The following is an 11,866-nucleotide window of genomic DNA, read 5'->3' as shown; positions in this document are numbered from 1 at the left end:
TTCAACAATTCACAGTTCAGGGGCGGAGGGAAGCTAATCTAGGATGGGTTGTTTTTTGAGGTTTTTTTTTTTTTGTCTGATGAGCCCATCAGTGCTGCTGGTCACTCATGTGTTTAGTAATTGAGAAACGCGCGCACACACACACACACACACACTGCAGGCTTTAATGAGAAAATAAGCAGTCTTTTCTCTCTTCATGAATAAAAAATGACTTTTTGGAGATTTAAAAAGAAATAATGTAAGCAGCAGTAACAAACATCTGTTTTTGAAGTGTTTCGCTCTAAAAATTAGGGGGGGGGAAGTGACACCTCCTTTCACTGGATGATTGATGGCATTAAACAAACAAATTTGGGAACTTTTTATCAGGATAGGGAGAAATTTCTGTCAAAATGACACCTTAATAGTGCAGTTTGCATATACTTAATATAATTTTCACCTTGTAAAAAAGCGGGCCTGTTTATACTGGAATAAAGATCTGTTCATTTTTATTTAATATTTTTTTTGGATACAAGTATCACGGTTTTTTCAAGTCATAGTTTCAAGCCACTGCATTTTAAAGTCTAATGTATGACCAGGTATGTTTTTTTTTGTTTTGTTTTGTTTTTTTTTCCACAGCATGGAACATAAATACAGTGCTTCCCCTCCCTACACATAGAGAGAATGCAGACATTTGCTAAAACATCACAATTGAATGTATTCAAACCAACTATTTAAATGACTAAGTATCACTCTTTAGCTTTTGTGTCTTCAGTAAAGTTTCTGATCGACTGGTCAATGATAAATGTCAGTTACTAAAAAAAAAAAAAGAAAAAGAAACTGATTACAATCAGAAACAATTTCTCATAGCTTCTCTAATCAATATCAAATGATTAATATTATGTTGTTGCAACCACAGTAATAATAAATGTTAAGCTTATTTCAGCAGCAGTGGGAATATATGGTGCTTTTATGTTTTAAAGATTGATTAATATATTTCTTTGTAAATTTGTGTCAATACCACAGCTTGAAACTGTTCTTATAAACAGCCTTTTAGGACACCAATCTTTTTTTTCTTTTTTTCATTATTTTACAAGGGATCATTCATTAATAAAAGACACACTTCAAACTCAATTTTCAATCCCCACAAAGTTGTTTAGGTTCTCTTTGAAGACAAAGGAAGCCGACCCATTCCTGCAAAAGCACCCCTCAAAAACCGGCTATGTGTCCAATCATTTTCTGACATTTTTGTTTTTTTTTAATTATTATTATTTTACATCCGGCTCTCAAACATCATGTGACCTCCCTCCGAGCTGTTTCAGATGCGGCTGATGAAGCAGTGGGCGGCACTGAGCTACAGATCGATGTTAAACTGATTGGCCCAGAGGGGACACACTGCAGCAACAGCTCAAAAACAAGGCGACACATTTGTCAGTGATTGGCCCGGACGGACAATTCATCATGCGGAGGACGGCGGGTTTACTGCCGGTTTGTTTCCCAGTCAAACAACTCCCTGCAGGGCTGGACGAGGACCAGCTTTCTATACCGCTCGTCCTGCAGGCGAATACGAGAAAAAGGACGCCTGTTTCATTTTCATGTTGCATTAATATTAATCACTTTTCAAAGCTCACAGCTGACAAGCACACACCCACAACTGAGTTTGTCTTATCTCAGCTGGTAAATAACTTATTTGCATTTCTCTTCTTGCCATAGAATAGAAGTTTGCTTTTATCTCTGCATATTTATGGCAAACATGATGTTTGGATGTAAAGTAAGCTTGACATATTATATTCTTTGCTTTCTGTTTTAAGTTTCAGATAGTGACATTTTTGGACTGAATCTCCTTTTCTTGTGTCACAATGCAAAACTCCCAAAATCTGACCTTCTCCTTTCCAGACTTTTTATTTTTTTTAAACAATTCCAAGTATTCAGCGTTCCCTGCTGATGTCTGTGGCAGCCTGTAAAAGCCTTTGAAGCAGAATGCAGATGACAAGATACTCAGACATTGTAATGAATAAACATTACTGTCCCTATAGCTATTATTCAGCTCTAATAGGTCAATACTGCATAAGGCGAGAACCCAGAGCAGTAAAGTGGAAGCACAACGAGCGTCAGATCAGATGTGAACAATTCTGAGTTATCTATTATTCTTAAAATCAATATTATGGCACAGTAGTTGTTTGTATTTACATCAAGCATGGTGTAAAGTGAACCCCAAAGAAACAAGTTATTAATGTCCTGTATGATGTAGGGCTCTGAAATATTTCATTTCAGCTCTGAAGCCATTCCAAACAAAGCACCTTTGAGATGCTCAGGCAGCCTGTTAAACTAAAATGTGTGCTTCAAAGCTGTCTTGTAAATGAAAATGGGCTTTCAGAGGATTATTAAAGATGCATATCAACCTCTTGAGTAGAGCCTGGCAATAAATCAATAATAAAACCGTCTCTGAGCCGAGTCATTCAGGATAACCCGGTCTTCAGCGTTCTGAATCACTGGCCACAACTCTCCGGTACCGAGACGCTCAAAGATGTAGATCTGTCACAAGATGCATTTACCTCAGTATTTTTTTATTAGTGAACACAAAAGGCAGAAAGAAATGTGCACTTGCATTCCTTTTGAGCGACTTATGAAGCAACGCATCTGGTTGCTGCATCGATGTCAACCACTGTGAAAACGTACACACATCCTCAATATATCTGAATACTTCCAGTCATTTCCAAGCAAAAAAGATTATTTGTACTACAGCGAAATACACCCGGGTGTAAAAAAAAAAAATACGAGCACAGTTTGATTTGTGACAAAGATGCTGATCAATGAAGCAGAAAAATGAAAATCTGTTTCATTAAATATAATCTGTTATGGAATCGCAAACAAAACAGAAACGGATAGAAAGAAAGTAACACACTGAAAGAGTCAGCATTAAGGAAGGAGCATTTCACTGAACAAACAATATGATTGTGATTGTGCTGGAAAAAGAAAATCTGATGGACTTTATGTTCACATTCATATAAAAGTCTCATGTTTACAGTTCTCTAAAAGCACCAGAGTTGCCATTCCCTTGACATTATGTCAAGGGAAGGCAACAGAAACCTGCTACTAGCTTTGTGCTACATGTCTTTTTACTAAAACTTTATTCCCATATGGAGTTATTGTCTGCAGTCGAACTGTATAATCTAAGCCCAAAAGGTTGAATTCCATAAACCCCATAATCTGCACTGGCATAATATTGAATAAAAGCAGCTTCAATTCAAAGAAAGTACCATCTACCAGCATACGAACTAAAAAAATGTAAAGTGCTCAATCAATTGTTTAAGGTAACAATTAGGGAGCTTAATGTTCATGTCTACACTCAAAAAAATAAAACTCAAATTTAAAGAATTACAAAGGTTGTGTTCCTCTCCTTGTCACTGTAATAAAAACTATGTTGTGCAAAAAGCTAAGCAAACAGCTTCTGCATCAAAAGCTACCGAGAATTTTAGTGGTGGTTCTGCCGTTTTTATGGTTAGATCAAAACCATATTTTGCTGACTCGTTCAACAGCAAAACCAATTAGTATACAATTTTGGTGCCAGTGCACGTCATAAAAACTGATTTAGCCTTATCTCTTCAGTACAGGGTTCAGAACAAGGGCACTGGGCCCTTTTGTCCCCTACCTAGGATCACCCATGTTTACCTTGTACCCAGTGCTTTGGTTATACAAGTTAAAAATTGAGCATTTTGGCAACCATCACTCTGGATGTAGGGTCAAACAAGGGATAGCCACTGCTAAGTTAGGATCTCTAGTGTTCTGGATCTGTTTGTCTTCCAAAGGCTCAGAGAACCTTAGGACTCCAAATGGTATTGAAAATTATTCAACAAACCAGAATATTATTATTGATGAATATTGTCATCGGCCAATGGTAGTACTTTTTTAACGTATTTGTATTGGGTTGACTAGTCTATATTAATTATGTTTACTTCAATCTTGATGCCATCTATGTGTTTCAAGAGGGAGAGAGAAGGAGAATGACCATGTGGTAGATGCTTGGTCACATGACGGTGTTACTAGTGCAGCATAGGAATGTGGGAGTTTTTAACTGAATCACAGATTGATTAGCTGAAGCAGAGAATTGATATCAGCACAATAGACATCAATTTGGACATTGATAACAGTCCAAATTTGCACATTGGTGCATCCCAAGACGCTATAAATAAAATCTGGTGTCCTACAAGAAAACTAAAATCAGGTTGTTGTGAAGTCTTTCAGCACAATCTGGCCAAATAAATACACAATTGGTTTACCTGTGTGGAGAAAATATGAGAAATGGTCAGAAATCCATCTCTCACCTTGATAAATAGGAGAATAAAGAGTGGTCCATTAGCAAAAGGGGGTTGGGAAGAGGTATTAACAGCAGTTAAAAAGCCTGCATGTGGAGTTCACATATGATTTTATGGAAAATCAAAAATGTATATATTTAGACCTTTCCCGACTGAATAAATTATGGATTTTTCTAAACTTTCCAGCTTGTGATTATGCTTCTCCGATGAGAAAAAAGTTAATTCTTGTTTCTTTCTTTAAACATCTTAACCAGAGGTGCCAGAAATAGCTAAATTGGTGGGGCCAAATATTCAAATTATGGCTGTAAAATTTAAAAAACACATCTTCTAAATTACCTGATGCATGTTTGTATCCAGGAGTTTTTATTTAGTAGGGACAAACTTTCCCAAGATTACTTTTTTTTTTTAAATAAACAACCATGAAAGCAGAGGAAGATATTAATGTCTTACAGAAGCATGTCCAAGGTGGAAAATTACCGAATCCTGCCAGAAAGCATTTTTCCAGGTGAAATAAATAGTGGTGCAAACTCTGTTCAGAAAAAAAAGAATTCTTTTTAAAGAATTTGATTTCATGGTGTGCAATGAAAGAGTCCACACAACGCTTCGGTCTTTACAGGGCAAAAGAAAAACTCAGGAAAACAAAATGTGAGGCTTGTTAAATTTTGTGAGCAGAAAAAAAAAAAACACGATTAACCAATAAAAATCCTTGAAAGAGATTTCCAATTTAGCTTCAAGGAAGCACCGATAATGATTACTTTATTCTTTATTCTCACTCCACAAAGAACAGATAATTTTTTGTGTGGTAGAAAATCAGGTGGAATTAGTTCGTTGTTGTCACTCAGCTCCCCTGGAACTCTCCCAGCAGACGTGGAAAGGCGGGCTCAGTTCAAAAAACAGCAACGTGGATCCGATAGGGCCGGCGCATGTGTCGAGTTTCCCCCAGCGGAGAGGTGGGGTGGACACTGACACACACACGCACGTTGATTTCTGGCTAACCTATGTTCTTCAGTGACTCATTACACACACACACACACACACACACACACACACACACTCGTACAGAATAACCACCACTACATTCACACACAACCTGGCAGCGCTCGTACTCTCATTCCCAAACACACCCCCACACACGTAGCCTCTCAGTATTTCATAAAGCATCCGATAGCACTGGAAATACTTGTATGTTTGAGAGTAAGGGTGAAAGAAGGACAGAAAGGGCTGGGCATGTGTGTGCATCATGCAGTTGTCAAGCATGCTTTTGTTGTGTGTGCGCGCGTGCTTCTGCGTGCGTGCGTGTGTGTGTGTGTGTGTGTGAGAGAGAGCAAGAGAGAGAAATAAATAGCAATTTACCAGCGCAACAAAGAGTGCATGTGATATTAGCTGTCGGATAGTGTATGTGTGACTGTGTGCAAGGCTCTTATGGCTGTCATGAGCCCTCATGACTGAATGCCACCGAGGGCAACACAAACCTCGAATGGGTTCTTTCCCCCCCCACCCCCCTCTATTGCCACAAATTATAATAATAAAAAAATGTGATTTGAGCGGCAATTTTCTGCGATAAAGAAACCAATGATGTGAACAGACTAAATGGTGAAATAAAAGCACAGATAATAAAAGAGAGCAGGAGTTTGTGTGTATGTTCCTATGCGTAGGGGTTTGCACATTTAGTGTGGCAGGTCAGGTGGCAGCAGCAAATCACAGCTGCACTTCCTAAGAATTGGCAAAATGCACGTGTCAAAGGGAACGGCAGCGTGTCAGAGCAGGAAAAAAGCGAGTGTGTGATGTGTGAATGGTAGTGAGGAAAGGAAAGGGCATGGGGCGCTTGCATGGCGCGAGTGTGTATGCGTGTGCGTGTGTGTGTCTTGGCGTTTGTGACAAATAAATAGCAGCCAAAGAGCAAGTGAGCGCGCTCTGATTCTGAGACTGGCAGCATGACCGACTGATCCCTGCATCCATATCATAGGATTAAAAAGCCTGACACGGCACAGATACAATGGCAGTGAAATATGAGACAAAAAAGTCGGTCAATGGAAGAGGAAATGTGATTATGAACCAGAACCGGCGAGAGGAAGATAATATTAAAAAGAAGGGGGTAAAAAAAAAAAAATCTGACACTTTGAACACGAGCCATACAGCGGAGGTGAATGGTAACGCTGTCACCGGGCAGTATAGAGAGAAGAGAGAGAGAGGGGGGGAGAGAAGAGGAAGAGGAGGAGCTGCTGCCAAATACGAGCCTCTCCAATGATTTCCAAGAGCCAAGACACACTTCAGTCACACTGTCAGGAATGTTGTGGAGGGTAAAACCTGCCCAAATTCAGTTTGCACACCTGTTCGTCTGAGCCTGACAGAAATCCTCCGCCTGCACGTCCTTCAAACGACAATCAAACTGCAGCAGGTCAAAGGCTCAGCTCAAATACAGCTCACAAACTCCACTGATATCATTTATAAGGCAAAAAAAAAAGAAAAACAATGATGGGTCACAGCTGCATTTCCATTTGCAACTAAGTCACTGCATATGGCCTGAACCCGCATGCGAGCAAGCTGCATGCTAATTATTCATGATTTTATGTAACAAGATTTTGGGAAGGAAATTAGGTCAGAGAACATACTGTGCACAGAGGGGGTGAACGTGGAAAAAGGGAAAAGTTTGACTATAGGCGGATTCATTAGAATAGAGGAGCCTTACATCATACTGGCTTCTATGCTGTTTTTAGGTCAACTACCCAGCTGAAAGCAAAGTTATGAGGAATTTAGTTCCTCTATATGGCACACTGCACTATAAAAAGGAATTATAGAGATTAGTACGTTTTTAGTAACAAAACTTTGTTCAATTTTAAAATATGAGATCAGTTTTAAAACTTAATGTACATTAATAATTAAAATCTAAACATTATCCATTTTATTTTGAAAGCAAATACAACCTAAAACTTTGTATTAGAAATTTATTAAGGTTATGTCACTTGCTCTTTTAGTGTGCCGTGTCCTGCAGAGAACAGAGACGTGTTTATAAGGGTTGTATTATGACTTGAACATCTGAATGCAAGTTAAGAATGCCAGGACTTGTGGTTAAGCAAGTTTCTGTATGGGAAAAAGATGTTTGTGTCAAGCTTTAACAAGTTTAGCAACAACGCTAACCTTCTCAACTGTCTAATAAGTGTTAATGCTTAACCCAGAGCCCAACAGACAACATATCTTCTTATTGGAGGTTGCGACATCTGACTTTTTGTTTTGCCAAAGTGTTGTTATCGTCTTGTTTCATTTTAGAGCATCATGTCCTCAATGATTTATTACACCTCTTCCTAGTCATAAACCAGTTAGGTTTTATTTTTTGTTTGTTGCTTTTTACCGAGGGGGAGTTAGCACGATATCCAAACGTGATCTTAATATTTAGCATGACCTTAAAAAGGAGATGTGTGAAAAATATTGTTTAAATTTAACAACTCTGTGTCTTTAGCTGCTACTCAATTTCTACTCAGACAATTGACTAAAAGCCACAAAAACCAACTTTATTGATGAAATTTATATTCATTTTACCAACATACATCAAGAAGGTCAATGCAAGAATCAGTGGCACCACTCCATTGCTCCACACCTGCACAGTTTTCAGAAATTAAATGTCACTTTCAAATATTTATCTTGTAAGTTTTAGTTCAGATTTGTCATGCTAATATCAGTAGTTATGTTGTCAGTGACCACAAGTACTCCAATCACTTGACTGATTATTACAAAACTGCCTTTACTGTTCTCTCAAAAATTAATAAAAATTATCTGCTTTTGCAAGTAACAGTTTGAAGAACTTTCTTTAATAGCCTAAAGATACACAGAATATTATTGCTGTATCATTACTGCAATCATGATGACATTAAAAGAAATATTTTAAATTAGCCAAATAGTGTTAATTTTTTTAAGTACATATATATCAAAAATCAACTGATCTGATAAGAGAACATGTGCTTAATCAGCCTGAACAAGGTTCAGATTTCAAACCAATTTTATTTATTTATTTGATTTTTTCTTTTTTTTTTTTTTACTTCATTTCGGGATGTATAAAGAGTGTGCCTTTTGATAAAGAATTCCAGATGAATGTATTTTTTGTTTCAGGACAGAATGTTCTCTGTCCTGAAACAATATGTTATTTTAATGGTGAGAATATCGTATTCCATATGTGACCTTTGGGATTAATCAAAAGGCTATTACGAGTCAATTTACTGGCATTTATTCTGACCACGAAAAGGCAGAAGATTCATCATCGACTGTTGAATAATTAATAGCAGTATCTATTAAAAAAAAAAACTTTGAAATTACTTTTTATTTTGGAGTCCAATCTTTCACAGTTTTCAATATAAATTAAATAGACACAAATTTGAAATTCATATTTTAAAGCAGCACATATTTTAAACCTACATTATATTAACACTGTCTAAATGTAATTACAGTGGTCTTAAATAAAACCGTTTGTTGTGACGCATTACTATAATTTCTTTTCTTTTTTTTTCTTTCTTTTTTTTTTACATACATCATATTATTAGTACCCCCCATCCGGCCACCAATTCAAAAACTTTCTAAAACGCCCCTGATAAGAATACTAAATCTCCATTAAAACTCTGTTTCTTTTTCTAAAACATACTTTCTTGCACGGAGCAACTAAAATACTCACTGCTGCATTCAGCCTGCTTCAATGTAAACCAGAAGAGAGCCAGTCTGTCATTCCTTGGCATTAAGTCAGCGTCTGCTCACCAGCCTTCCGAGCCAAATCAACGAGCGATTATATGTTTAACACTAAAGCGATTAAAAAGCATTACTCAACAAACTTTATCGACTTAATTGTGTCCACACAGTCCTGTACATGTCTGCCGTGAGCATTTGATTTAAGCGTAAAGCTGTTTCGTATCAAACTAATCGGCACTGCGTTGCAATCTGCGACCTATAACAGTTTTAAATACAGTATGCTTATGTTTACAAAAAACCTCACTAGCGACTGAGAAAGTTGGTTTAAATTCAAGTCGAAAGTAAAGTGCATTAAGTGTTTGTTTTGGGGTTTTAAAAGTGTAAAAAGCAGTCAGCCATACGCAGCGTTTATGTTTCTATATAGTCCGCTGACGGCTGCTTCACCTCAGATGACCCAACCAGCCAGACTGGCTGTCTGCTAGCTACCCCCGTTTGAACCTACGTACAGCGGCAACAACAACACTTGAACCACCGCAGCCCAAACTGCCACTCGCTTCCACTGTTACTGTGTCATCGTTTTTTGTTTTTCTCTTTTTTCTCTTATAAAAAAAAGAAAAAACTGGAATTTTTTTCTTGTTTCTACTTCACTTGGCTGACTAACGCTGACTCGGAGTGGAAGGAGCGAAGAGGAAAAGAACCAAAACAAATACATTTCCCGACATGAAAGGATAACATCCAGAAACGGGCAAGCCACGTTTTGTGCCGCTTGTGTGCGGGGAGAGGCTAAAGCTAAAGCCCTTTAGCTTCACCGGGTTGCCCGTCATTAGCGGGGGGCTAACTGGCTAGCGGTTAGCTCCCCTGGCTAATAAATTTATTATGGGCACTTTCACCGGTGCTTGGAAGGGGACGGCAGAAGTTATCTACCCACGAAAAAACAACGCGAAACGGACGGCATTCACTTCTCTGACAACTGCTTTAAAATATAACCGAGGATAAATGCTCCTACATAACAAACTAAAGTTACCTGACAGCCAAGAGTCAAACTGTTTTATTTCTACTTTGGCTGCCGTGGAGCTTCGATTGGTGATAGCAAGGTGATTCCCACTCTGAGAGGCTGTGATGGAGGGGACGGGTCGCTAGCAGCGGCATCAGCCAGGGCAGAGAGAGGGAGCCAGTCAGTCAGGCAGGCTGCAAAACAACCCGCCTCTAATAACTTCACTTTTGCGGTCACTTTGGTCAAAATTTCCCAAAAGCTGTTAAAAAATAAGAAGTTTTTCTTGCGTCCTACCTGTGAGCGGTGTGTAGTTGCGGGGTGCGACAGGCTGGAAGTTGATTATTCCCAGATATCCAGAGTGGTGCGGTGCGGAGCGCATATAGCTAGCGCTGGGTACAGTAAAGATTGTAGCATAGCTAACCTAAAGACAACAGTAGAGAGGAGAAAAAAAAAGCCTCCTCGTTGCTCATAGGGGGGATCGACGACAAAAACCACATGATCTTTTACGTCAGCATATATTTGCATAGGATGCCAAATTTATGTTTGGCGTCCAGGTGACGTGGAAATGTACAGAAAAGTTTGATTGTGGAGCTGTAACCCGCGGACCGAGGCAAAGGCTGGTCGGGTTGCGGCGGAGACACGCAGGCATGTGGGAGCCATGCACCTCTGTCCTCCGCTCCAGCAGACCTGCTCTGCTCCACTCTGCTGTTTCATGACTTACAGCATGGATGCCAGTGATTAATTGCCCCTGCAACCTTCCTATGCATTTACTTTTCCTGTTGCAATCAGATTTTATATTGAATTTATTCACAAAAATGCCGCTTTATAAACAAATGTATCAGCGTTTTTTTTTCTTTTCATCCCCTCTTTGACAATTAGATTTGGGTGAGTTTTCACATGATGTATATAGCGCAGACTTGTTTGTTGTTTTAAAAAAAAACAATAACAACTTTAATCTCTTAAAATCTGTCACAATTAACAGAAAATATTTGCAAAATGTATTTTATTCTAGAAACATACACAAAACATAATGGCTGCAGATGAACAGAAATAAAAAATATGCCAGCACTTATATTTTTTAAAACACCTGTTTGATCCTGTGGCTGACCTCGCTATGCATGGTGCAGCAGCAGTACCAAGAACCTATTAAAACAGCTCTTGCTAAATCCCCCTCTAAAGATGCCAACGACTAGTTTTCACCGGGAAGCGATATGGGAGTGGAACTGAAGTTTCCCTGTTCATCAGACGGCTGTTTGCATTTCATTCGCCTCATGCATTTTTGATAAATGGGCTTGTTGTTGCGGATCAGATGCAATAAATGTGAGACCTTCCTCTCGCACGCCTCTCTGAAAACGTGACATAGGGCGACACCAATAGGCCTATTTGAGAACTGCAACCTTGTTATAGGAAGGCTTTATTATTCTCATGTTATAGTTTTATGGTACAAGGAGTGGTCTTTGTTGTGATTTAATGACCTTTTACTGAAAAGATAACGAGCTAAAGCTCACAACCGGAAGGAAATAGCCTTTTGATCAAACGCTAGAACGGTAACATTATAGTTTTGTTTGTGTTGTTTCCCACCACCTCCAAGATCCGTTTTATTTAAACTATACCTTTGTTTAAAAAAAAAAAGAAGATGCATTAGCCTATGCGCGATTTGAATAAGAGCTGAGAAGAAAGTGACTCCTTGCCAATTGTTACATAAGAAATGTGACATGAAAGCTGCTTACTTGCGGTTCTGATTTAGCTGTTTTCAAACAATTGCGTAATTGTATTGCCTTTTTATTTAAAAAGTTTAATATACATTTTTAGTATTGGAAAATAAGATTGACATATCCATTCTTCCAACTTGGCTTTCACACTTGATGTTCTATTGTAATTCCTTAAACATTATTCTGAGCAGGTTTTT

At 38.5% G+C, this 11,866-nt stretch overlaps 1 protein-coding gene across 2 annotated transcripts in view; it reads right to left on the bottom strand.

Annotated features, from left to right (window-relative positions):
• The window catches only part of LOC103149735 (zinc fingers and homeoboxes protein 2-like), a 142,523-nt gene extending 131,544 nt beyond the window's left edge, over positions 1-10,979 (bottom strand). For both annotated transcript variants that reach the window (XM_016680176.1, XM_007569045.2), the window contains exon 1: positions 10,252-10,979. The gene's annotated coding sequence lies outside the window, so the exon portion shown is untranslated. The remainder of the gene's footprint in view (positions 1-10,251) is intronic.
• Between the last annotated feature and the right edge of the window lie 887 nt (positions 10,980-11,866).

The sequence above is a fragment of the Poecilia formosa genome, unplaced genomic scaffold, assembly GCF_000485575.1.
Source record: "Poecilia formosa unplaced genomic scaffold, Poecilia_formosa-5.1.2 Scaffold235, whole genome shotgun sequence".
NCBI lineage: Eukaryota > Metazoa > Chordata > Actinopteri > Cyprinodontiformes > Poeciliidae > Poecilia > Poecilia formosa.
Note: the sequence above shows the minus strand (reverse complement) of the source record. Positions and strands in the feature narration are given on the sequence as shown.